Consider the following 27,495-nt stretch of genomic DNA (forward strand, 5'->3'; position numbering starts at 1 on the left):
ATGAAGTCTCTGATTTAGCAAGGTATTTAAGCATGTGCCAGTGTGATTTCAAGCATGTGTGTAATCTTATTGACTTCCATAGGACTATTCCAGTGTTTAAAGTAAGGTACATGCTTTGATTCCTTGCTGAGTTAGGAACTAAAACATTTTGTGCTTATCCATCCTGTGACAGATATTGCAATCTCATGCCATATCACTGTGGGCCAGGGATTGTAGCAACTTTGGAGGTATAGGTTACCACAGAAACAATGGGAGGTGATAAAGGTGAATCACTCATGTTCTAAAAACCTCCAGATATGTACCACCTCATGAGAAAGCTTGCATATACTGGTTCAAACTGGGGTTTCCAGAGACCAACAGACAAAGAGAAGGGGCTTTTGATCTAAAAGGCTGGGCTGAAATTGATTCTGGACCTCTTTTGTCCAAGCAGGGGTCCAGCTCTTGCAGAAGTGTTGGGAAGGCTTTGCCCTAGTAGGTCCCCATAAGACTGAGAAGTGACCTCTGGTAATCTTTTAATATGGGCATAGGTTCTTGGTGGTGGTTTTTTATTATGTTTTCACTAATGCTTTTGTCTGAAGCATAAATATGCTTGCTTAGAAAAAGCTTGTAACTTGTAGCTGCTGACAATATGCTCCTTGTAGCCTTCAGAGAGAAAGCAACCTGCAGGCACTAGCCTTGAGGCAGTCTGGCTTGCTGGGGATAGCACAGTATAAGGCAGGGAGCTGTGCAGCCTCAAAACCCCCCAGCCAGGAGGGGAAGAGAGACATGGTTCTCCACCCAAATGAGGTGTCGCCTGGGAGCTGGAAACCTTAAATGAGTGCCCTTGAGGGAGAGGGGTGGAATACAAGGACAGTTACCTTGAAGCTATGGCATGGACTATCTTCGGTCTGCATAACTGGTCTGGAACTCTCAAGGCAACATCCTTCCCTCTTTAGACTTCCATCATTTTTTGCACCTGGTCAGTCAAGATATCGGATGTAAGCAGTGTCAGGATGAGCTCCACCCTGACATCTGGTGGTGAGGTGTGGCAAGTTGTGGAAAAGAACTTCAGGGGCCGATCTCATTTGCATAGTCACACCCACCCCGCCTAGAATGAGGCCACAGCTGCCCAAATGGTCACTTTGGCTGCTGTGGGATCCCCAGTGTCTCCGTTATTCGGGCAGGAAGAATAAATTGTTATTACCCTGATTATGGGAACTGTGCTTGGAACTGTACTTGGCCTTTTGTTATGATGGAGGGACTCACCATCAACTAAGTAGCACTCGCTAGGCAAGGGTCATGGGTTCCAAAACTCTGTGAATTGAGAGAGACTGGGGACAAGTATTAATACTTGGACGCAGAGCAAAGCAGTTCGTGGACTGGCTGGTGGAGCAGTTTGTGGGACGGCGGGAGCCACTTGTGGGATGCGGAGCGGAGCAGTTTGTGGGACGGCGGGAGCCGCTTGTGGGACGCGGAGCAGAGCCGAGTGAAGCAGTTTGTGGGGTGGCTGGTGGAGCGGAGCAAAGGCCTATGGATCTGCGGGGAGGTCAGCTTCAGATCATGTAAGGTGCCCCTTACCTTTCCCCCCCCCCACCCGCATCTCCACCCACGTTGGGAGGTAAAGCTCTGCAGATAAAATTTCGAACTCTGGGGCTGCCCTGACCAGGGACAGAGACTTCTGGGTCATTGGACTTTTGGGACTTTGGGTGATTTGGGGTTGCTGGACTCAAGAACCAAAGGGAAAAGGCATGCCCCAATTTGCTTGGGATGGGTTTTTGCTCATGGGTTGTGTTATGAATCCTGTTGGTGGTGTTTCCCCAACATAATGCCACATTGTTTCTCTCTGTTATTAAAAGGCTTTTTGCTACACTCAGACTATGTGTTTGCGAGAGGGGAAGTATTGCCTCTTGGAGGCGCCCAGCGGGGGTGGTATATATTTGTCCCAGGTCACTGGGTGGGGGCTCGAGCCGGTTTGCATTGTGTTATTGGAATGGATCCCCTAGATATTGAACCCGGCCCTTGTTGCTGCCAACTCTGACGGGCAGAAGGGTTACACGTACAAGAGGAGCCTTTCTCACAGTATTTTGATATTTCTGCTGCCTGGCCTATACTGGAACCTAGAAATGGATGAATATACAAAGCAATGAATACCTTTCTTGAATCCATAAAGGTTGTGTTAGGGTTCAGTTTGAGCAGATGTTCGTGGCTTTTATTTTTTTCCAGACTGGTTCTTCCATCTCTGTTTACTGTGTATAACATTACAATTCTGGGGGGAGGTGGGTATATTTTGCACATCAAAATAGCTGTCCTCTCTTCCCCACCCCAAAAATGGTGTTAGATATTTATTTTTACCCTTACATGGATAATGTGACTTTCTGCATTGGTACTATTGGTCCATTAGTACTGTTGCTGATTCCTTTTGAGTTTATTACCTTCTAACCACATTTTTCCATTGAATAGTGCACATCATAAAACTTCATAGTCTGCCACAAAGACAGGTAAATGGTGTCAATTTAGAGAGCTCCTGAGTGAGTTTTATTTTGTTTTTGTTTTTCAGTGACCATTTCAGTTAAACTAAACTGGGGCTACTAAAATAATTTTTTTAGTTATTATGTTTATACATCAATATATCCCCCCAAAAACATTCTTTTATTATTATTATTTTTAATTCGTTAATGATACAAGATTTCTTAGGATCTGAAAATGAACATCAAATCCCTTGCTATAGGACACAGAGGCAAGATGTTCCTATGATGAACACTGCATTCAAGGCCTCCCTGTCTAGACAGATGCCAGGATTTTAGGGTGCTGTTTTCATAAAGACTTCATAAAGTTGCATGTGGAGTTCTGGACACAGAAAATGACCTATTTTGTCCTCTTTAGATACTGAGTAAAATAATGTAAAGCTCTTCAGTGACTTAGGCACTTAAGAACTTAGGTTTCTAAATCAAAATGCTTTTGAAAATTTTACCCACTGACAATATGCACATCTAGGACATGCCATTTTTATATAGAACCCAGTTGAGTATCTCTTGAAATTCTGAACTAGGTTATTTTCAAAAGGAAATAAGGTTTGTCTTGTAGCTGTTTTGTATGAGCAGATTTAGTGATATCTTTCTGGTCTTATCATTTATGGTCAAACATGCAGTAATTAGAGGCGGGGTCCCCGGACTCCAAGGAGCATGGAAACTCTCTAGCCTAGTCCTTTCAAGCATCTTGGGTATGAGAGGATCTCATCTCATCCCAACATCAGATTTAGAAGTATTTTTATAAAGGGAAGAGGGAAGGGAAAAGTCAGGTTAAATAGAAGACTAAACTCAGGATATGTGACCGTTTTATACTCACATTCACCGATAACTGCCAAAGCCCATTTCTGCGTAATCGGGAAGGTCTGTCATAACTACAGTATGAAGCTTTGCATTCTCTTTTTATTTTAAATTATTCTCTAGTTGCTAGATTTAATAAACTATTTTCTTTAAGATAAATTGTAGTTGTGGACTGTTGGGATTCTGGTTGTGAGCCATCCAGAGGAGAGCTAAGTTTGAAGGTAGCCAGTCTCTTAGGTGAGTTTGAAAGAAGGTCTGAACCTTAGCTCAGTTTGGGTTCTTGATCATGGATGTTGACCAAAGTGTCCTATCCCACAAGGTGCTGTTGTCACTCCAGCAGAGTAAACCCAAAGCACAGAAGTCATCTGAAGAAAACATAAACTTGTGTTATCTGAGGCGAGACAGAACAGAGTTAAACAGTATCTGACCTAGAGCAGAATGGAGTGCATTCCTAAAAGGTAGGCCAAGTTGCTGTCTGAGGTCATTTAGGAGTATGGATGTAATAAAGATACTGGAGATTGCAAGGTCAAAAGGATCAGGCCCTTGATTTGAGATTATGCTGGCAGACAAAAGAGAACGACTATTCACCACTCATTTCTATACTACATCCTTTCTGCTGCTTTTTGCAATTTTGAATATATGCTTTCTGGCACTGGAATTTTAATATATAGCTAAGGCATGGCAGCTCTTAAAAGTGGAGAATATCCGACCACTACCATAATGTACATAATTCTTTGGGCCTCAAATCATCCTGACATAAGTCAATCAAAACTTGACAGACTTACACAAGGGTTGAACTTAGCCCATTAAGCCTCAGGCGAGAACTTATGGTCCATCAAACACAGCCTTATAAACCCAGAAGATAAAAATCCACCTATACTTTATCTCCTCATCTTAACTCTCATAATGCTGTCATTTTTCAGCTGCCTATTCGGTTGATTTACACCATTTATATTGATGACTTTAGCACTTTGTACCTTTTGTGTTAAGAAAGCTGTCTGAATTGCTTATTGGCTACTCACTCCTTTAACAACTTTGGTGCCATAGACAATCTATGTGCAGGGGCTTTGCAGGTTGTATTACATGTCATTGCTTTCAATTCAGTGTTGTGACTCATGTTGTACAATCGTATGAGTGTCATGCTGTGCTTCACATCCAATGTACGGATGGGTGCACATTCGGATGGGTGCAAGAGTCTTCTGCATAGGGCAGCTCTTGCATATAAGGAGGATAAATCTTTGCCAGGAGAGGTTTGGAAGGAGTGTGCTCCATTCTCTTAATCCCCCAACGCCCCTGTGGGGATTGATCTTCAGCCTGATAGCTCCATGGCACCTAACAGACAGCTCAGTTTCTGCACAGTCAATCAGCTTCCCTGTCTTTAACCTCATGCTCTGTCTGACATCCCCAGCATCAAATTTTGTCTCTTCTTTGTTCTAGACTAACTACGATGCTTTTGCATGTTAATTGTCCAGGCTGGAAGTGTTAACTAGAATCTACTTCACTCTTGCTCCTTAAATATATGCGGCTCATAGCATTGTTTATACTAGAGAAATACACTGTTCTAACAGCTGTTTGCCCCCGTAAAATGCTTGTGAAACACCTGTGGCCATACACAAATTGGCTCCAACCAGCTTACATGTGTTCCAAAAGTTGTTTGCATTATACTCGCTTTGAGCAGGTCTAAGAGCTGTGTCAATCTGAACCATTCTAAAGTGCCTATGTGGACGGCACTAAAACAATTCATACAGAAATGGTTTAGCGAGTTCTCTCACTACAGATGAGCAGTGCAATGGTGGCCTTTCCCACCTCTTCTGAGATACCTGCTGCTAGCCAGAAAGCAAGGCGACTGAAAGGGTTTAGAACAGTGCTAGCGGGGACATGGCAAAGCTGTAATGAATCAGCCGAGCTAGTGTGGACACACTGAACTACTTGTGCTTAAACCAGTGCAATCAAATGAGTTCAATTACGAATGATTCAGTTCTCTAGTGTAGACATGATGTTTGTTCTACACTGTATCAAATATAAATTTCAGATTAATTTTGATCTGCAACAGACCTGATCTGTGGCAGGGTAGAATCCATTCTGATGAGGTACCACAATCCAGCACTAGATATTTACAGTAGCTTATAACATACACAGCTCCATATTACCTACTTCACAACTGGGAAAAAAAAATTGATTACAGAACATTATAGAATTTGATGTAAAAGGAGCAAGCTGAGAAATTTTTCAATCGTTATCAGGTTTTAGGCAACAATTTCCAAATGCCCTTAGTGGGGCTAGTCACTGGGATGACTAAAGAAACATTAATGGTTTTGCCTGTAAATTACCTCTTTTATTACATCTTTGTAATAAATGTTTATGCAATGCTAAATTTAGAGCAATTGTTGTGTTATGCATATGTCATATTAGGTAAACTCTATCATTTTGCTCAGTCCCTCAATGACTTTGTTTGTATCAAGAGTAAAGATTTCAGCATCTGAATATATAAAGTTAATTGCAGAGCGGAGATAGAACTATGATCCAAGAACTTAATGCCAGCTTGCAAGGGGGCCAGAATGTCCATTCTAGTACGTACATCGTGTTTTACCAAAGAATGTCATATAAGTCTTAAATGAAAGCTGAGGTCACACTAGTCATTAATATCTTTGTGAACAGTATGTACAGATATTATGTAAGGAATTATGTGTGTATATGTACTGAAAATATGTTTTTAGAGTCTGTATCAAGATATAAACCATCAGCAGAGGTGAAAACAGGTTTTCCTCGAGTCAGGAGGAAGAAATTTAGAGCTGTCTGTTGGGAAGTAAATTAAGCACTATAGGCTAACACAATGGATGCCTAATGAAAGATGTGAGGTCAACAGGGAAGCAGCCCATACGAAAATCAAGCCATGGGTGGTTATCCTGTTTCTGAGGTCAGATAGTAAGCATTGTGGGTATATGTAAGCGAGAAAGAAGACGTCCCCACATCCTACACCTACGAAGTAAATTGGCAAAGTGTTTACAGTCATGAAATCAGGATCTCAGCCAACCTTGGTTGAAAAACTGCAAAAGACATTGGGGAGAGAAATTTTGTTAGACAGGAGGTTAATCTGTTAGTTAAGTTTAGTCTTTAGAACACTTCTTATGATTTTGTTTTTAAATATAACCTTTTGTTTCCAGTGTCCTTACTCACTATCTCTTGAGATTTGAACCTTTGATTATAAACTTATTCTTGTTTTCACGATAAATATATCTAAGTGCTGTGATGTTTAGGAAAGTGCTGGTGCAGAGCTGAATCTTGTAAGTTGATATGTATGCTGATCTTTTGGGGGTACTTCTCTGAGTAGCTAGTGTCAGTGGCTGGATAACACACGGGGACTGGGGTGCGCCTATTGTTAATCTGCAAGACAAAGTGAGTCCTGGCGTAGCCCAGAGGAGAGAACTTGAGTGTCTAGAAGGCTGGAAGTGTGACACCCAGCTAAGCACAAGCAAGACTCCCTCATGCTGGAGACAGCAGGTAACAGGGTATGCAAGACTGAGAGTCACCTTGAGAATTGTCACAAGGACATGACCTGGTTTCTGACTGATCACCTTTCCCCCCACATCTCCCTTGTAAATTCCACCTAAAAAGCACCTAATGGTCAATAAATCAGTAGCTGTTTGATTTAACTGGATAGTGACGTAAATAACCAGAGCCATAGAGAGAAACCATTTTCATGGCACTCAGAGTAAATCCGTAGGGAGGAATATGCACGCAATGACAGTGGGGTAAATTTTCATAAGCCTACTCTTCATTTTGGGGGTGCACTTTGCAAATCTGACTACTACATTAGCAGACAGAGGCCAAGCCTCAACCTGGCTGAAAATATGTCTGTCTCAGTATACTGGGCTACAGGAATGCAAAGACTATCCCTATGTATAGCTTAACAATAAAGTTCATGTTTCTTTGGCTTTGTACTGATAGGTGATGCATAAGAATAAATTCCTAGTTTGTAAAAATGGTCTGTTTTAGTTAAGGTTTATAGCAATTCCAAATTAATGCACTTCCAGTTATCAATATCAATTTATAATAAGAATGTGCACTCGAATCAGGAGAAATGAATGTTGATGCCCGTAGTATATAGAGACAAATTTAATTCTAATGATTTCGTAATAAAGTAATTTGTTCATCGATCACAAGGGGATACAAGGAAGAAACTGCGAATGGTTGGCCAAAGTAATTATTTTTCAGCATCTAATTACACCTAAGCAACTGATTTGGGCTACATTTGCTGAGCTAAATGATGATACAGAATGTCTCACTGAGGTTCCAATTCATCGTTAAAAGCAAGTTCCTGGCCTTTGACAACAGGGCAGAGCTTTTCCTGAAAGGTAATTTAATATAATTAGGAGGATATGATGTTTACTAACTGCACAGTGTGCTTTCTTTAGATTTAAATCAAAAGAGAGTCATACAGCTTTAAAGAGAAATGTACTCCTGCCTTACTTTACTTTACTGGGACTTTGAATGAAGCATGTTGGGAAAATTCAAACAAAGGGAGATTAGGATTTTCATAGTTCTCCGGTGAACTGTTCATAGCAAACAGTTTATTCAGTTAATTTTGCCCTACAGACTGATTTTTATAAATTTGTCTGTGCAAAATAATTCAACCAGCTAACAGAAGGCTGCTCAAGGGTGGCGTTTACCACAGGCGTTTGCTATTTGTTATTATTGCTACCTAACTGGTCACCTTATTCATATGGCATTGTTTCTGCTCCCTGCCTGGATGAGTGTAATTGTAATAAAGAGAGGAAGAGTGTGGAGAAGTCACTGGGATGTGTGAAGAAGAGCAGGTTAATCATTTTTGAGGTTAGGAGGAACCATCAGAAATAGAAGATTTTTAGGATATTTTGAAGGTGGCCTGCAAAAGATTTTAATAAACAAAGCTTGGGGCTGGGCTGGGAGGCTCACTCTGAGCTGCAGTGTAGACATATCCTATAAGATTATTTTTTGTTCCAGGGCTCACTTATCCTTCTCTCCAGCCAGACTAGGGGCAGAAGAGCAAGCCTGGAGATCTTCAAGAAAGGGAGACTACCTGGTTCAACTCCACTGCTACACCATCCTGCAGGTGGTGCACTACCAGCTGGTGTCCCTCCTGCTGCTCCTTCTAAGGTGGATGCTGTGCCAGGTGCTGATAAGGATTAGGAGTGTCTCTCACCTTTGATTCAGTTTATCCCTTTGGTGAGTCTGCAGGGGAAGAGCCTATGGAATTGAAGTGCCCACCTTGGAATGGGGCTTTTTAGGACCTTGGCTCACCTGCCTTTCACAAAGTTTGTAGAGTGCTTGTTCCCTGCAACCTCTTTTGAAGTGGGTTCATTTAGGTAATGAGTGGATTCTCTTTCTGTCCCCCCTGTTCCTCTTCCAGTGTACCCTACCTCTTTCAATACACTCTTTCTGCAAGAGTGCCTACCCTTCACTCCCAAACACAATAAAATTCCAAGCTGGCTATTACACTACTTCCATTTCCAGCTGAAATTTAACTAACATCACCCCAAATTCTGGCTGTGAGCTTAAAATTCATTTCCCACAAACATTCATATGAACAAAATTTGGCTTGAGGGGATGTGATCATGGAGAATTAGGAATTTAGTTTTTAATTTGATGAAATGTTTCAAATAACATTTCTCTTTATTTGCTTCCTTTGATTCAGCATAATAAATATGCTCTGCAAAGGTGGGAGATAATATGTATGCCAGTTATTCAAAGGAAAAGCTTTCCTGTTCCATATATATTTCAGATATAGTATTGCTTAGGACAGTTTCACCCCTGTGAAACATATTACCCCTGCGCTGCTATAAGGATGCTATCAAAATGCCTTATCTGCTGTGTAAGTAGCAGTCACATAAATTAAAGCTGCCCAGAGGCAGTTTACATTGACACCTAACAGTTTTGAAAAATGACCTAATTTTGATTGCAGTCAGTGTAACTACCTTTTTGCGTGATAGTCCTTCTTTTTTATTCTCCTCATTCGCCAGCCTCTATTTTTGGCATCTACAAACACTTACAAAATAGTATTTATTTTATGAAGATTTTTAGAAAAAAACAAAAGGCTTTTCAAGATATTTTTTAGCTGTATACCTGTTTTAAGTAGGAAACGTTGAATTAAAAGAAAACTGAAAATAAACAGAATTTCCACTTACCCCTCCTGTGGTTTTTTTTAATGAAGTTCTGAATCAGCCTTCAGGGGGAAAAATGGACGTGTTTTTTTTTTTTTTTAATAGGGCTTTCTTTAATGTTGAAATATCTCACCAGCCACAATAACCATTCCTCCTCTTTTCCCAATAACACCCCAGTGGAGCATCTGTTTAGATGTAATGGTTTGACGAATATGTAACCTTATGCATTATTAGTAGGGGCACATATACTGTGAAACACATTCCTTAAAACAAGTCAAATCACCTTGTAAATGCACAGGATACGATTTTGATTCATAACCATCCCATCCCAGAAGCAGACCAGAGAATGAAGTCTGACTCAGTCACAATTCCTCCCCTCATAGTCTGACAAAGGAGTAATTTAATTCACCCCTTTTCACAGAGTAGCTCATTCCCCTCTTTGTGTCTAGCCAGCCACTCTGTCAAATAAGCAGGTGGGCCAAGCTAGGACTCCTCCTACTCCCCCATCCCTGCATGCCCCCTTCCCAACTACTTGCTCACAGCAGACAGTGTCCGGTGACTGTCCTCACCAGAGCTGTTCCCTCAATCTGAGCACAACTGAGCAGGGGAGTAAGAGGAGGGGCCTTACTCCTCTCACTGCCAATTTAGGGCTGTGCCAGCCTAATACATACTGCATTGAAAAGGATGAACATTTCTAGGGAAAATAAATATTTGTAATATGAATTTCATAATTTTCAGCACCCAGTTGGCTTTAACATCTCTGTGGCCCAGTTTCCTTATCTATAAAACAGGGATGAGTCTATGTTACTGCCTTGACAAATTTAGCCTTACAATGTATGTAAAGTTCTCTGAGATCCTCAGATGGAATTTGCTATTGGGTATAAAGTAGTATTAGTGTACTAACAATATAAAGCATGCATTGTAAGCCAGCCTAATGGCCAAGTCCTTTTAGCCTTCACATGGCTAACGAGCATCTGAGTTTGACTCCTGATTCTGGTCTTTCCATTACAGGAGGTAAGTGTTACAAAGGGGCTACTCTCAACTCCTTAGAGAAGGGAATACTTCATGCTGTCGTCTTTGTGTCCTTTAGTCTACAAGATAGGGTGACTATGGCAAGTGTGAAAAATTGGGACGGGGGTCAGGGGTAATAGGCACCTATATAAGACAAAGCTCTGAATATCAGAACTGTCCCTATAAAATCGGGACATCTGGTCACCCAAATACAATATGATTTCTGTGAGAACCAGTGCTGTGAAATGACCCCCATCTGGAAGAGGATGTTGCCCACAAAATGCCATCTGATAAAGGGATTGATTGTACGCTGATTTGCATCCACAGAGGGTCTGGCCCAGAGAGTCACAGTCCCTTTACTGGTATTGTATGGGTGAAACTGCAGGCACAATTTAACCCACAATATCTATTATTTGTGAGTGTGTAATGTAATAGCAGCATTCTTCCTAGGGAAACATTATGGTCAGTCAGGTGCCAATGCAATTTGGAATTCATCAGCATCTGAGTGTTTAGTGCTCTGCTGTAAATCAGAAGAGTGCACACCAGTGTTGGAAAAACACTGTGTGTGTCAATTCATTAGTCAGTGGAGTGGGAAAGATCAACATATCCGTCATGAAGATATATGAAGTCTGCCTCTTAATGATGTTAGCTTGTAGGCAGATTGTGATGGGACCTTTGTGGCCTGATGACTGTGTTTAATATGTGTAATCCATACCCCAATAAATCTGTAGCTGGCAATCAGAGTGAAGGCACTTTGTTCCATTTATGGAAAGAAGTACACAATGTATTGTGGGCAGCATTAACATTTAACCATGTTTTGCCTGAACATCGGGAAGTTCTTTATTGGATCCAAGTTAAAAAGTAATAATGACCCAATAAAAACAATCAGCGTGGGTAATGCTGCTTTTCAAGTCAGGCAAGTTACCCATCAGATCCCATTACTGCTGCGGTCACGTCAGCGTCTGGAGAAATTGGATGCTCCATGGACTGCAAAACCACATCAATCACTCTAGGACTTGTCTCTGTGGAGAGCTGTACCAGCAGAAAGTGTGGGTGAGGGCTGACTCACAGCCTACAGTCACCCTTTTGAAAAAAACAAGAAGCTGGAGAATACTGTGGATTTCAAACAAACCAACAAATCCTCTGCTCATGATTCAAAGATTAAAAAAGAGGGATTTAAAAGAACAGAGCTTGCACAGATTAGGTGGTCAGAATGATGCTTATTTATCTGCAAGTAATTGTGCGCAACATTAAGCAATAAATCCCCAACTGGTGTAAGCTGGCTCCACTTAAGTCAATGGAACTATACCTGTTCACAACAGCTGGGAATCTGGCCCTATGTGGGTAGTTCTATAGGTTCTTTCTAATATTTCTGGTAGCCGTAATAATGATGGGAGCTTTGTTTTGCTTTTTCTCAGGCCACTTCATATATAAAGAATCAGGAACCTCATTCCAATCATTTTAGGTGACACTGATTTGTTAACAATCAACTAGAATAAAATAGTAACCTGCACAGATGATTCAAATTGACTAGGTAGCCAGTCTGTCCAGTTAATCTCAAACTAATCAGAAATTGTAGTTGTGGTCTCATTTGCACACTCAAGAGTCAAACTGGGTGGGGGGAAGAAGTATTGGTATTCTACCAGAATTCCATCCACAATCCCAGAGTAGCTAGATGCAATTGCTAAAGCAAACAGTGAAATAGTTAACATAGTGGAAATTTACATTGTCTCCACCATTGGGCCGCAGAATTAATACCCCCCTGAGATGTATGGCGCAGTCCATACATCCTATAAGAAGTGTGGTAAATTGTCTGTAATCTTGGCAAAAGAGCACACCTGTGGTTCACATTGGTAAGTTTGGGGTGGTTTGGTTTTGTTTTTCCACATTTATAAGAGCTAGGAACATTTTTTTAGATAAAAGCTTGCATGCTAGAAAGAGCAATGAGGCCAAGTGCCAACTTGGTGCACAACCAAGGATAGGTTTAATCTCTGGATACAATTTCATATGTATAGATTTTTGGTTGAATTACAGGATGTAAAAGTGTTTCTACCAAAATGATGCAAACAATAATTCAATTTTGGAGCCCATGAAAACTAGAGATAAAGGTGATGTTGTGGGGGAGGGATAGCAGGCACCACTGAATCAAGCCTATCAACTTTTGAAGGTATTAGCATATTTTTTTAAGTACTGCATTTTGAATGACGTGTGGGATAGGGCTGAAATTTCAAATCTGGGTAAGACATCATGTGAGTGAACGTACTGAGGGTGGGGTCCCTGCGTGTTTGCTTTATTTTAAATTTAGCCAAAAAAACTAGAATGGGGAAGGGGGTAGCTTTCATGTAACCTCTCGATCTTACCACTTACCTGTTATTCCTAACAATAGACTATTTCAGTTGTCCCACTTCCTTTAAACAATAAGATACAATTCCCAAATGTTTAACAGATATGTAGGGGTCCCAAATTCCATTTGGGGGAAAAAGCAGCTCTTTATCAACATTCGCCCTGTAGTTTGAGTATACAATGATGATTCTTCATATCCTGTCCTAAACTGTTGTGTAGGGTGTGTGCTGTCTAACATCTACCACAATCCATCCTAGAGAGGGCTGAATTTAATCAGGTGAAGTGTTTCCTGCTTACTGTATGTACATTTACTGTACCTTTGGGAGCCTCCAAATGAAAGGGGCCAGATACATGCAAGGATCACATTAAAATTCTACTCCCAAATCTATTTTGAGGGCAAGCATCTTTCTGTTGCAGGTGCATGGCTGGTTATCAGTAAGTTAATGCAGCGAAGAACCTTTTATTATTTCTGGCTCTCATATTCGGACTGGCCGTCATTCAGGGAATGGGAAGCTCAACACTGTGTGGAGAATTCACTGTTAATGGTTAATTTCATCCTTTCAGCCCTCAGGGATTCTGTAGATGACTAGTTATATTTAATTTTTTTCTCAAAAGGGAATTTACTGTTATGCTTTATGTTTAGTTTTTTAATGGATTTTCATAGGTGGGTTGAAAAAAACTCATTCATGTTCTCTTATTTTAATAACAGTTTGTAATTAAAATTATTTGCATTTCTATTTTAAAACCCCTGAAATTCTGTTTGTACCAATGTATTGAATTACTCACTCACATTTCTTTTTAATCATATGAACACAAGTAAACCCCATGGAAGGTGAGAGAAGACTATTTATAACAAAAATATCTACTGAGTGCTTTCCCAATATGCCTGATGCCAAGTTGTCCTCGTTACTATTATGGGCCAAGCAACGTGAGATTTAAAGCTCCTCTCAATGGTATTTCTCGGTTTGTCTGTATACCGTATAAATTTGGAATGTTGTACCTAATCAACTCCAAAATTTCAGGGAATTTTCTCGGTGGCAGTGGGCACAAACCTATTGATTTTTGGTGCAAAGCAGAACACCAGAAAAGTCTGATTCACAGGCAGATCCGGGGACCTTGACCGCCTGGTGCTGCAGCAGAGGAATCTCTGTTGCCTACAGTAACCAGAGGCAGCAGCTGAACTTGCTGTGTGGGGATATTGTCTGTGTCCTGGGCTCTAACCGAAATGAGAGCCTTACGGTGAGGACTTATAGGGAAGGCCCCGAGAAGGTGAGGAGTAGAGTAGACTGTGGAGGGGAAATGGGGACCCAAAATAGTGGGAGGAAGTAGCAAGTGCTGTTGAGATGAGAGCAGTGATGCTGAGGAAAGCAGGAACCAGGGCGGGGAGGGGAAGCAGAAGGGAACCAGAGTGCAGGAGATGGGTGTGTGGCGGAAAAGAAAAAATCCATAAGGGAAGGGAGAGGTGGGGAGTGATGGTGATGAGGAAAACAAGAGACCCAAGGGGGAAGTGGATGAGTGGGTGGGCATGGAACCAGGCATGCTGAGTATCGATGTAGCATGGAAAACTGAGGAAGGGAAAGCATGGACCGGAGGTGTGGGGAAGGGAGAACCAAAGGCCTGGAAGACAGGCAATAAAGATGGACAAGGGAAATGCAGATGATGGGGACGGTGTGGGATGTTTGTATGGGTGGAGGGCTCACAGATTCCCTGGCATGGGGAGAGGGAGGAATGAATATGGTACACAGAGCCATTGGCATGTGGTAGAGACTATGAAGGATGGACATACAGAGCCCCTGGCACAAAGGAGGGGTGGGAGGAACTGCATGAAGAACCTGAAACAGAGGGGTATGGGAGGGTGGCACAAGGGGAGCTTGCGTGGTGGAATGAAGGGATGCAAGGAGCCGCTGCTGTGGACATTGCGCTCAGCCTACATAAGCTCTGAGATGTTTATGCCTCTAATTATTTATTTACTGAGTGCTGAACATGTGCTTTGCACTGGTAAACACCAGAGAGCAAGAGAGAGTGAGTGTGTCCCCACAAGAAACACAAAACCAATACTTGGTGGGTATCACTCAAGGGCCTCCCAGACGAAATGGTTTCAGCAAGGGATTTAAAAGCAGAGTCAGATCATTTTGTAGAGAACCAAGTTCCGGTCCTCAAGACAAAGGACACTTCATCTGGTTGCTTGGGAGAGGCATAGGCACTAGATGGGGGTGGAAGAAGGAATGAGTCCAGAGAATTCAATAGAAGCAGGCAAGAAAGTGCCTTGCAGGTGAGCACAAGGTATTTGAATTTGATCTGGAAGGTTAGGCAGGTACTCAGAAAGGTGGGTGACAGAGAGAAGACTTCAGTGACGCTGTTTAGAATAAACCGCAGCAAGGCATGAAGGAGGTTGAAGTAGAGTGACGTGGCCAAAAGGTTTGGCTAAGGGGATGGATTTTGCAGATGTAGAGGAAGAACAGACAGGATTTTGCTGGGGAGAGAAAGGAGTAAAAAGTAACACCTACTTCCTGGGCAGGGCTGTGCAGTGCCTAATTTGGGATGAAAAAGAAAGTGTAACAGGGCAAGCTTCTTTCCTGTCCTGAGATCCCACACAAACACCCTTGCATACTTCCTGTTTATTAGCACCTTTAAGAGTTTTATTTATATTACCTCCACCAAACCACCATCACAGTCCTGTGCAGTAGCACACTCTATAGTTTTTCTGAGTCATCAGCCCTTTCTCCAGGAAGAAGGAGACAACTCACTGTCCTGAGCTTTTACCTCCTCTGGACTTTGCTAACCTCTCTGTAAGGTGAAGAGTCACTCATGTGCGAGGCTCCAGCAAATCTACAAACGAGGAACTGGTCATGTGACTCCCAGACTAGGTATATAAGCCCCACAGGTGGAACAGCAGCTCAATCTGGTCAATGTCACTCTAGGGCTTGGAAATCTCTCCTGCCTGATGGTAGCAACAGACTCTCTTAGCCTGCTCCAGCCTCACTCCAACCCTACTCTGGACTCCTGATTCTAGTTACAACCACTAGGCCTGACCATTTCCATCACAGTTTTTGACATTCTCCCTCAGAGCTTCCTTCTAGTGCTTTTTAACTACCCTCTCAGCTAATGCAGTAATTAGCTCCTTAGCTCTTCAACCCCACCCCCTTCACTCTGATTAAGTAATTCAGTACTCCACTCCTCCATCAGGTCTTTTCTTGGGGTAGCCAATTAATGCGTCCATGATCAGAGTGCAGGGTCAGCCACTGACTCTAAGCACACTGTCACATGAAGAGTTAGTAAAAACTCTAATTAGTCTGATTTTTTTTGTCATGTTGAGTCTGAGATGAAGTTGGGACATTCAGGAACAGATGCCCTCAAGACAGTTTAAGATAGGAGTCTAAACAGAGGGAGATACTGCAGGCTGGAAGTGGAGAGAGAGAGGTGTGAATTATCAGGGTAGAGATGGTATTTGAAGAGGTGTAAAGAAAGGAAGCTATCCATTGATAAGAGTACAGAAGGAAAAGAGGAGGTGATTCTATTGAAGTAATTGGCAAAACTCTAGTTGACTCCAGTGAGGCCAGAATTTCACAATAAAGGAGCAGCCAGATCTAGGAGGTAAACCAGGTGATCTCAGAGAGATGAAAGTCCAAGAAGAGAATGCTGAGGAGGAGGGAACAGTTGGAGCACTGAAAATGAGAATAGAGATGTGGATATGAGTTAGCCTTGAAGATCTCGGGAAGATGGTGTGATATGGGCTGAAAGCTGATTAGAGGATCCAGAAAGAGTTTGGAGAGCTATTTATTTTTAGGACAACACAAAAAGCATGTTTGAAGGCTGTCAGAAAATTGCTAGATAAGAGAGAATGGTTGAGACTGAATAAAAGAAAGAGAGGGAGTGTGAAAGGGAGTTAGAGAAGTCAGGCTCTGGTGAAAATAGGGCTAAGTGGACAAGTTGGTGAGTGAAAGAAGGAGAATAAAAGGTGTCTGAGTCTGGCTGAAGCCAGCATGTCTGGAGAATATATGTGGAGGTGGGCAGAGGGGTGGGAGTGAAAAGATAAAGAGAAACCTGCTGTCTCGGTAGCATCAATTTTCTCTCTGAAGAAATTGACAAGAACCTGAGCAGAGGATGGAAGAAGGTAAAATGGTTTATGGATAGTTATATGCAGAGGTGAGAAACAGCTATCTAGATACTCTGGGATACCATGGTATTGTGGGGATGGGCACATTACAGATGCCTGAAGTAGAATGAATTGGGGGAAAGTACTAGTGCTAATTCAATTGAATATGACAGAGTTGTATGAGAAGGGGAAGAATTTGTAGTGAGGGAAGTTGTGTGGTTCTGTTTTCCTCCAAGGCCTTTCTGAGGTGTGGGGAAGCAGGGGGATGCCAGTGAGACATGGGGTATGCCTACACTGCAATTAAAAACCTGCAGCTGGCCCCTACCAGCTGACTCAGGCTTGGGCTAAGGGGCTGTTTTAATTGCAGTCTAGACATCCGGGCTGGAGCCTGGGCTCTAGGACCTGCCCGAGGGGAGGGTCCCGAAGCTCGGGCTGCAGCGAGAGCCGGAACATCTACATGGCAGTTAAACAGCCCCTTATCCTAAGCCCTGTGAGCCCAAATCAGCTGACACAGGCCAGCCATGGGTACTAATTGCAGTGCCAACACACCCAGAGAGATAGGAAAAGGGAGGAAAAGAGGGTGGGCTTGAGGGGGAAGAGGGCTATATGCAGGAGACAGTGGAGTTGTAAGTGAAGATAATGAAATAATTTGGAGGAGGTCTGCTCAGTGAAGAGAGGGGGAAACTGAGACCAGCAGGAAAATCAGAGATATTGATGGATTGAAGGTCATAAAGAAATCGGGTAGAGGAAATTAGCTGGTGATCAGAAATAGGATCTTTGGAGATTGAGAGATCAGAACGGTACTCGGAGAATATGAGGTTCAGACAGAAACCAGCTGGTGGTCAGAACAGACAGTAAGGGAGCACCAGCAACTTCAGCAGTTCATTCTCTGTGGCCCTGAATGGAGAATCTACCCTTTGTTTAAAATAAAAAAAGTCTGGAACAGGCCAAGCCTCTGAGGCACAAGTTCAGTTGCTCTTAGCCACTGAAAATGACAAATGAGCTAAATTCGAGGTGCTGGCCTCTGCAAAGGTGTTTACTGCATCCTAATGAAGACTGACGATGCAGCAAGAAGTAAAGTAAGTGGCTCGGAATTCATAGCTCAAAAATACTGAGTTGCCCTTGAGGCTTTTCCCAACTCAAGCCAGGTAACTTACTTTGGTGAAATGTGAGAACAAAAAGATGATAGTCCAGAAAGATTTATCCTCCTAGCAAGGCCTTGCATTGCTTATCAGGTTTAGGGTTACCAGTAGACTCGCTGCCCAAGGCAAAGGGTTGCATGACAAGGTCTGACTAGAAGCAAAGCTCTGTGGGCTGAGATTGTTTCCTGATTGCAAATGCAGGGGCTAGGGGATTGTTTGGTAAACTGTGTGTGTGTGTTAGAAGAAAGCAGACAGACAGCAAGAGAAGCAATCATGACTGTGGTCCTAAGAGCGAATAAAAACACAGACCTCTTTTAGCATGCAACTGACTGAAAAGGCAGGCTTGGACATTGTAAGCAAGGAAACTGATGGTGTCTGTTTCTCCTGTGTTTGGGGAAACAGGACTTTGTGTACATTCTTTGTAACTAAACAGGATTCAGTCAAAGAAAATACCTGATGCCAATTCTCCATTTCTTTTACAGAAACAACTCTTCAAGGCTTATTAGCTAACCTCCTTGGCCAAACGGACAATGGTATGTTCAAAAGTAGTTTTCAAAATTAATGCTATGTGTTTGTTATATGAACCATGTGTTGTTTTTTCTATTGTATGATTAGATGACTTATGTTACTGACCAATGCAGCATGAACTCTGATTGTTGCAACTGAATATGCAATTCAAAATATCCATTATATCTGTTAAATATGCTAGTTATAGCACAAATTACAGATTGGGGGCTGGTTTCTCTCTTCCACCTGAAGAAATTTGTGAATAATTTTGATTAACAAATTGTTTTTAAAAAGTCATGATCTAGAGGTGGAGAAATTCACAGACAGAAATAGGGTCAAATCTTGGCCCACTGACTTCAGTGACAAAACTCTGGTTTTAATGGAGCCATGAGCTCAGCTGTAATGCTGAAATTAATCAGATAATTTATTAGTAGCCAATTACACGCTCCATTGTAGTTACCAGCTACGTTGTTTAACTTCTCCTTAAACAAATGACAACTCATTAATATGTGTTGCAGGTGAATCAGTGCAACTGTGCTTTAATGGGGACTTGTGAAGTGTACAGTAAATATTTGGCCGTAAAGGCCTTCTGCTGATTCTGCTGCTCTAATGACTGAAAATGTAGAAGTTTTTAGAGCAACCTTAAGTCAACGGGAGGAGGGAGAGATTCTCACTTAGAAACATCCCCAATGGTGATGTTTCTGAAAATTTTCTGTACACTAAATTAGGCTAATATCTTTTTCTCACATAAGACATAGGGACAACAGTGTTGCTGGATGCACAATGCCGTGAGGAGCGGATAAGCTCTGCAATACTACTAAATAAACAGTAGTGTGAAATATGTACACATGAGCTTTATCTGCCTTACAAGTTGCATTAGATTTTCCAATGTATTACTTTGTTAGCTGTATCAGCACATGACAGTCTGAAAGAGTCATTAATGAGGATAACTAAATTAGGAAAGGGGAGAAAAAGAAACTGTTAGTATTTCGAAACTGCAGCGTATTCTCTCGGATTAGAAAGCTGGGTTACTTCCACAGAAAAGATAAGGATTAAATAAGCATTCCATACAAAAGGCAAAATAAATTTACTCAGAAATCAACTGACTGCAATATTTTATTATTATAAGCAATACATTATAATGAGGATTGACAGAGTCAAATATAGGAAAAATCTTAAATCAATCAAACTCTACCATAGAATTTTTAAGGATAGAATTTCACACTTGAATAATACGATTATAGCGGCAGGAATATACTACTGACCACCTGACCAGAGTGATGACAGTGATTGTGAAATGCTCAGAGAGACTAGAGAGGCTACAAAAATAGAAAACTCAATAATAATTGGGGATTATCAAACACATACATGAACACAATATGTTGAGGAAGAGTCAACATGGCTTTTGTAAAGGAAAATCATACCTCAACAATTTCTATCCAATGGATATAGTATATTTGGACTCTCAGAAATCCTTTGACAAGGTCCCTCACCAAAGGCTTTTAAGCAAACTGAACAGTCATTGGATAAGAGGGAAGGTCCTCTCATGGATCAGTAACTGGTTAAAAGATAGGAAACAAAGGGTAGGAATAAATGGTCAGTTTTCAGAATGGAGAGAGGTAAATAATGGGGTCTCCCAAAGATCTGTACTGGGACCAGTACTATTCAGCATATTCATCAATGGTCTGGAAAAAGGGGGTAAACAATGGGATGACACCAAACTATTCAATATACCATAGGTCTAAAGCATACTGTGAAGAATTCCGAAGAGATCTCACAAAACTGGGTGACTGGGCAACAAAAGGGCAGATTAAATTCAATGTTGATAAATGCAAAGGAATGCATGTTGGAAAACATAATCCCAACTAGACATACAAAATGATGGGATCTAAATTAACTGTTACCACTCAAAAAAGAGGTCTTGGACTCATCATGGGTAGTTCACTGAAAACATCTTCTCAATGTGCAGTGGCAGTCAAAAAAGCTAACAATGTTCGGCAGCATTAGGAATGGGATAGCTAATAAGACAGAAAATGTAATAATGCCACTATATAAATTCATAGTATGTCCACACCTTGAATACTGTGTATATAGTTCTGCTTGCCCTATCTCAAAAAAGATACATTAGAATTGGAAAAAGTACAGAAAAGAGCAACAAAAATGATTAGGGATATGGAACAGCTTCCATTTGAGAGATTAAAAAGACAGGGACTGTTCATTTTAGAAACGAGAGGGAATATGATAGAAGTCTATAAAATCATGAATGGTGTGGAGAAAGTGAATAAGGAAATATTATTTATCCCTTCACATAACGTAAGAGCCAGGGGTCACCCAATGAAATTAACAGGCAGCAGATTTAAAACAAGCAAAAGGAAGTACTTCTTCACACAATGCACAGTCAACCTGTGGAACTCATTGCCAGGGGATGTTGTGAAGACCAAAAGTATAACTGGGTTCAAAAAAAAATTAAATAAGTTTGAGGGATAGGTCCAACAATGGCTATTAGCAAGACGATCAGGGATGCAACACTGTGCTCTGGGTGTCCCTAAACCTCTGACTGCCAGAAGCTGGGACTGGATGACGAGGATGGATCATTCATTAATGACCAGCTCTGTTCATTTCCTCTGAAGCATCTGGTACCAGCCACTGTCAGAAGACAGGATACTGGACTAGATGGATCAGTGATATGGCCCAGTATGGCCATTCTTATGTTCTCATATGTATATAGTATTAATTTACAACATATACCTTTAATATTTTAAATGGATTTCATTTGGTTGATTTCTGTGTAAATGTACTATGTTGTCTCTATTGCATCTTTATTCATAATGAAAGAATAAAGAAAGAGTGAACAATGTATAAATTAAGGATTTATTGCACATCACACTTGGATAGTTTTATTTCAGATGACATCATTCATGCCTGCCTGGAATAGGATGGCTTAAGCTCTGTTTTTACACTTTCACTGGTGATCCGCTATAGCGTGAACCCCAAACCTATAACTTCTTAAGCACAGGCAGATGGCTGGGACCATGGCTAAGAAGTTCCCAGTTTGGAGCCAGGATTTGTTGATCTTTAAGGCATAGTGGTTGCTTGGGCTTTGGCCTGTGGGGGAGCCTAGTGGGCTGTTCTTTCTTGCTTGAGGTGTGTGGCACTGCAGTTTGTCCATTTCACTCAATGTTGTGGGTTTAGAGCGGTTTTATATTTTTGCTTCTAGAGGCAGTGTGATAGTTTTGACAAACTAAAACAGAGTACGTTTTTAAAATATCAGGTGGTAGCTACTTCTCCTCCTTTCCCCAGTTGATGGCTTGAGATTATACTGAATTACTTGGACTCTGCCACCCACTGTTTTACAAGAGGATGGAGAAGACACTCAGCTTCTCCTTCTTCCAGCTAATGTAGCTGGGACTTGAGTCAACAGACACAGGTGTGTGTAAAACAGAAGCTGATCGCTATTTCTTCTTTGCAATGGTGTTCTGGCCATGTTCGTCCCAGGATATTAGAGAGACAACAGGGGTGAAGTAATAAACTTCTGAATGCATCTGCAAAAAAGGGGGAAAGAGGGTATAGGGAGCTACAACTAGACAGGTGCTAGGCTTGACAAACTGTGCCTTCTCTTGAAGGCTAGGTTGTGGCATGCCCAGGGCAGTTTCACAGAAGCACAGCCAGCTGGGTTGGGTGCATGACCAGAACTCTGCACTCTACCCGCTGCATACTTGACGTGGGGTGTATCCTATTCCTTTCAAAAATGTGTAAGGATTTCTACCCAGCATGCTCACCCAGTGCTTCATAAGGCATTCTGGCTGCATTTGCCCTGAGCAGCCAGAATGTGTCACTGTCTAGCACGGTACCGTACATCTACCTAGCACTGGAAAAAGGAAAAAGGCCTATACGAAAGTTGAACCTATATAATGACCCACAGTATAGTCTATAAATCTGAAAGAAGAGTTACAATGTCATAAACTTCACTTTTGTTTATTACTCTTTCTTTTCTCATACATTGTACAGTACAAATTCTCCTTAGAGTGTCCTCCAGAATCCTGGTAGGTATGTATGCCCAGGTCATTGCATGGTCAGAAAGTTTGTTTCCTGAAAAAGCTGTGTCATACGGGGTGTATCTTAGTCTTTTGCCTCATTTTGTGCATAGTTACCAAAATATGTAAATTTAAAGATTTTTTTTTTCAGGTAATGGTATTTGCTTTTACAATCATGTGATTTGACTTGGACCAATGAGAATGTGAACAAACACAGAAAATTGTGTGTGCGCACATATATATTTTGTTTTTAACTGCTTTCCTTCCTCCTCACATACCAAAAATCCCACACACGTCTCTTGTAAGTATTACAATATCTCACCTTGCATAGCTTAATGTACTGAACCTCTAATCAGAAGATTGAAATAATGAACCTCAGAGTCTGGTTCAACTAGCATAGGAGAGAGAACTGCAGTAGGGAGAGATGAGAGTATACTAGTGACCCCTGGTGTTCAAAATGAAGGATGTGAAAATGTAGTCAAGTGAAAATGTGGTTTTGTATTTAAGCTATACTTTTAATAACTGACATAGGAGCTGCTGTTAATAAAGTTTTTGTTCCAATGGTAGTAAATGTCCATTGTGTATGTGACATTAAGATATGGTCTCAGGGAAAGGTTACTGGAACATAATGGAAGAAAGGAAAACATGCATTTTGACGTTAAGAAGCACAGACGCTATGGCCAATGACACCTCATAGCCTTGAATGGAACTGCAGAAATCTAAGAAAGGCAGTGATGACATTGGATCTGTATTTTGCTTCAACATGTCTGCCACCTCTGAGAAAAAGTGACAGAACAAATGAGAGCCTCTAATGGCACACAGCAGCTGACTCACCACTGTCATTACAAGAACACAGATTATGCAGAGTGTTTTTGGTTTTTTTTTTTCTACATGTCATTTGTAGGCTGTTGAGTAAGGACAGCAAAGTAAGAAACTAGTCAACATAAGTAAGGTGGGACAGAATTTGGCCTTATATTGCATCAAACTAGTCTTTTAGGAAGAGCAAATTTTAAAGTGATATGAACATGCGAGAATTAATCTAACCCATTCAGTTACATAACAAATTATTACAACATTCAGAGTTCTGTTTAAAATTTGGTGACTACAGTATGGCCTGCCATCTTAAACTTTATTTCTACTTTCCTTACTTTTATATCTAGCATACACTCGCTCTCCTTGCCCAGTGGAATTTTGAAGAGTAATTTAATTTGTAATTTAATTGAGCTGTGGGCAATGACTGGATGGCTATGTAGATTATTATTATTACATTTCTATTTAAACTGTGCCCCCCATTGTGAATAATGTGGTAAAGAGATGGAGCAATATAGCCTGACTTCTTATAGAAAAGGAGGATAAATGCTTTGGAAAGCAGCATTGAGAATTTTATTTGCTTGCTGTGTAAGCTAAATTCTACTTACTTCAATGTGCAGAGGAGCTCAAACCAATATAATGTCAACTGACATGCTTCACAAATTCAAAGAAAAGGAAGAGATCATACCAGCGGTAGTTGACACCATCTAATAACAAAGCTATAGGTTGCTGAACTGAGTGTTCCTAGTAGTGAAGGTATCTGGCAGTTGAGCAGTTCTTGGATCTTTTAAATATTCATTTTTAAATTTTAGCTTCTCATGATAAAGAGAGCTAAAATAAATATATCAACCTAGTGTAAAAGGATGAATGGGTTCATACTAATCCAGCAATGTTAAATTAGTTAACAAGTGAAGAACTAAACATTTTTGCAAGTGACTCAAAAATACAAATAGTATAAAAATATTATAAAAGTCTGTAATGAAATAATATGCTTAGAAAAAAATATACTATGTAAATACATGTTTAAAAAAAACAAGGGATTGGTTTCCCATGAAATTTATCAGTAGGTAGGAGAGAAAAGGTAACAATGAAGCTTGGTCATATGGGAAAGTTACTATATAAATAAAATAACAGACTCACAGACTGGCTCATTATAAAGAATCCATGTGAAAGTTTAAGAATTTGCTTAGACCATAGAGTCTTGAATACATCTATACTTGAAGAGATTACTTCAAAGCTTCTAGATGCACAGGACTCTTGAACCAGAGACAAGTTGCAGGTTTTGGTATTTTAAATTAGATTAACCTAATCTCATGTTTGGTGCTTTGAAAATACCATATAGTCACTCGAGGTTTCTCAGATGACTTTCTGGAATAAGTTCAGCACCTGTAGTGTTTTGTAAAATAGTGACACAACTGTTAAAGATTATGAAGTGGAGATCATAGAGTGGTGGTCATTTAAACAAGAACATGGGACACGGCACAGAAAATGACTAAGGAGGTTCTGAGAGATGCTGCCAAGTATTGAGGAAAATTTCATTATAGGGAAGTACCTTTTAACATTTTGTAACAAAGAGGAATCTCATGTTAAAATGAACTCTTTGGCAAATGCAGCTATACATAGATGATATTTTGGCACAGAATGCTGCTAAGAAACAGCGTGACCACCAATTAAGACCAGCTGAAGACGAGACAAGACAAGCAAACCTCAAACTAGAGAATGGCATGTGTAAAACATGCAGTTCAAAAATTCAGCTCACAGGGTGCATGCTTCTAGAAACTGAGGCAAGAACAACCCACTGTAGAAGCTGTAAAAAGTGAATGGCACTGAAAATGAGGCCTAGTCTATTCTAAAAATGACCTGTTGCTGAAATGGGTGTTAGCAGGGGGTGCAGCTGAATTGGTGCTGGACATATTTTAGCTGCTAGCATAGCAAAAACCAAACTGTGCTCATAAATGCCTTTAAAAATGTTTTTACCATCAGTCTCTCCATTTTCCCATCTTTAGCATAAGACTAAAAATATTCACTTTACTCACAGAGAATAAAACACTTTGAGAGTCTCCGATGGGAGTTGTCAAATGTATTAAGTGCAATTTATTATTTCTATCATGGATTCTACACAGACCAAAAGGACAGGAATGGGAAATACTGTAGAAGGATTGTAGTCAGCTGCCCTTGAATAAAGCAGTGAGAACTTATTCCACTGAGTAGCTGATGTTGTGGTTTATAAACATGTGTATTTCTCAGTAACAGAGTTCCAGATCATGGCTCCTGCCCTGATCCATACATGGTGGTGGTGCATGCATCACCCTTCTGTCTAGAAAGGGTGGCTCCGCTGCCTTCATGGCACCACCTAATTGCATCTTTTCTGTGTTTCAGAATGAGCTTTGAGGGGACAGAGATGGTGTGGACTACGATGGAAGGGGACAGAATAGTGGTGACAATTCATACAGCCTAAGACACTATTCTATTTCCTGCATGACTATACTCCCAAGTTTGTGGGAGTAGCAGCTTTCATGGAGTACAAGGTAGCATAGTTTTGCTGGAGAGCGTGGGGTGGGGAGATACTTTGGGGGCTGCAGGATCCAATAAGTTTAAGGGTGAGTCCGGCAGTTATTTCCATATGGAGCAAATCCCATTTCCCTCATACATACCCCATGTCCTCCAAATGGACTGTGTCGTTGGAAGGATTACCTTGTAGAGAAGTTCTCTAAAAACTACCTTCCCTCCTCTTTTCACACAGGAATGGATAATTTGTCCCATTGTTTTTATGCTAGGAAATGGATGTAATGTGGGATTCATTCTGAAAGTGTAGTCATTATTCAGAGTCACCACTAGGGGACATATAGTAAGGAGTCTTTGTAAATGGGAAATATAATAGAACCTCAGAGTTACAAACATCCTGGGGATGGAGGTTGTTCATAAGTCTGAAACTTTGTAACCCCGAACAAACATTATGGTTCTTTCAAAAGTTTACAACTGAACATTGACTTAATACAGCTTTGAAACTTTACTATGCAGAAATAAAATGCAAGGTGCTTCTACAGAACTCATTTGATATGGCTACTACTTTTACTCTGACTTTCTTGTAATGTTGGTATCCCTAACCGGATCATTAGAACATCTGTAGAAATTGTTAACTTTTCTAACATTCCGATCTCCTTAGATAATCATAGGACTGATATGAATCTCAAAAGTTTTTCGTTAGACTAGCAGTGATACCTGTTAAATTCTAAATCACAAGTGTTTTATGCTTATATCATAAATAAACCCTTTCCTCAGTAATCTCTGAACCATGTGTCCATATGTGGAGAAGAGTACCACATTCTAAATCAGTCTCCTTTAAATCCACCTGCAATAAAGCTGATTATGTTTCACCTCCTTAATGGGATTAGGGACATAATAGGAAGAGCTATGAAATTAACCTGATTTCCTTTGCATTGTAGAGGTTGATAACTCTACTAACTTTGAAGGTAGCCTTCATTTTATCTGCAATGTGTGTGATATATTTTGGTAATGCCCTACTGGGTCAGATTCCTTTGTGCATTACAGCCCCCCTTGCACTACTCAGGCTATAAAGAGGCTGTAATTTGGCCACAAATTTCTAGCGGAGAATTCCCCTGGCGTAGGGAACTCAGTGCCACTGTTAGGTCAGTGCTTCCACCTACCTCTGCTTTCAGAGGTGGGGTGCTGTTGGGGGTGGGAGAGAAGAAGGCACATGGAGGGTGTGGTGAGAGAGAACTGAATGGCACCAATCCTCCATTCACATAGGGTCCATTACGTAGGCGCTGGCTTCCTCCAGGCCCTGGGGTTGCTCAACCCCCCGCTCTGCCCCAGGTCCCACCCCCATCCGCATCCTTCTCCCAAACTCCCACCCCTGTTCCACCTCTTCCCACCCATTGCTCACCTCAGGCTGTAACAGTGGTTTTCTGGGGCAAGAAAGAAGCTTGTGTTTTTAAGATCTGGATGAGATCCTCCCCTCACTCTGGCTCCTTTATGTTTGATAAAGGAGCCCTAAAAGCCCTAGTTTCAACAGGCGGAGTAGTCGCCACGCACAGGTACTGCAGAAAACAGCCATAAGGCTGCCTCCCAAGGATCCCCTCACAA

At 41.2% G+C, this 27,495-nt stretch overlaps 1 long non-coding RNA gene across 1 annotated transcript in view; it reads left to right on the forward strand.

Moving 5' to 3' along the window:
- LOC142070780 (uncharacterized) overlaps positions 1-27,495 on the forward strand; it is a 75,682-nt gene that overhangs the window by 1,714 nt on the left and 46,473 nt on the right. Inside the window, exon 2 of the long non-coding RNA XR_012666714.1 lies at positions 18,520-18,570. This is a non-coding gene — a long non-coding RNA (uncharacterized LOC142070780). The remainder of the gene's footprint in view (positions 1-18,519; positions 18,571-27,495) is intronic.

The sequence above is a fragment of the Caretta caretta genome, chromosome 2 (assembly GCF_965140235.1).
Source record: "Caretta caretta isolate rCarCar2 chromosome 2, rCarCar1.hap1, whole genome shotgun sequence".
Classification (NCBI taxonomy): Eukaryota; Metazoa; Chordata; order Testudines; family Cheloniidae; genus Caretta; species Caretta caretta.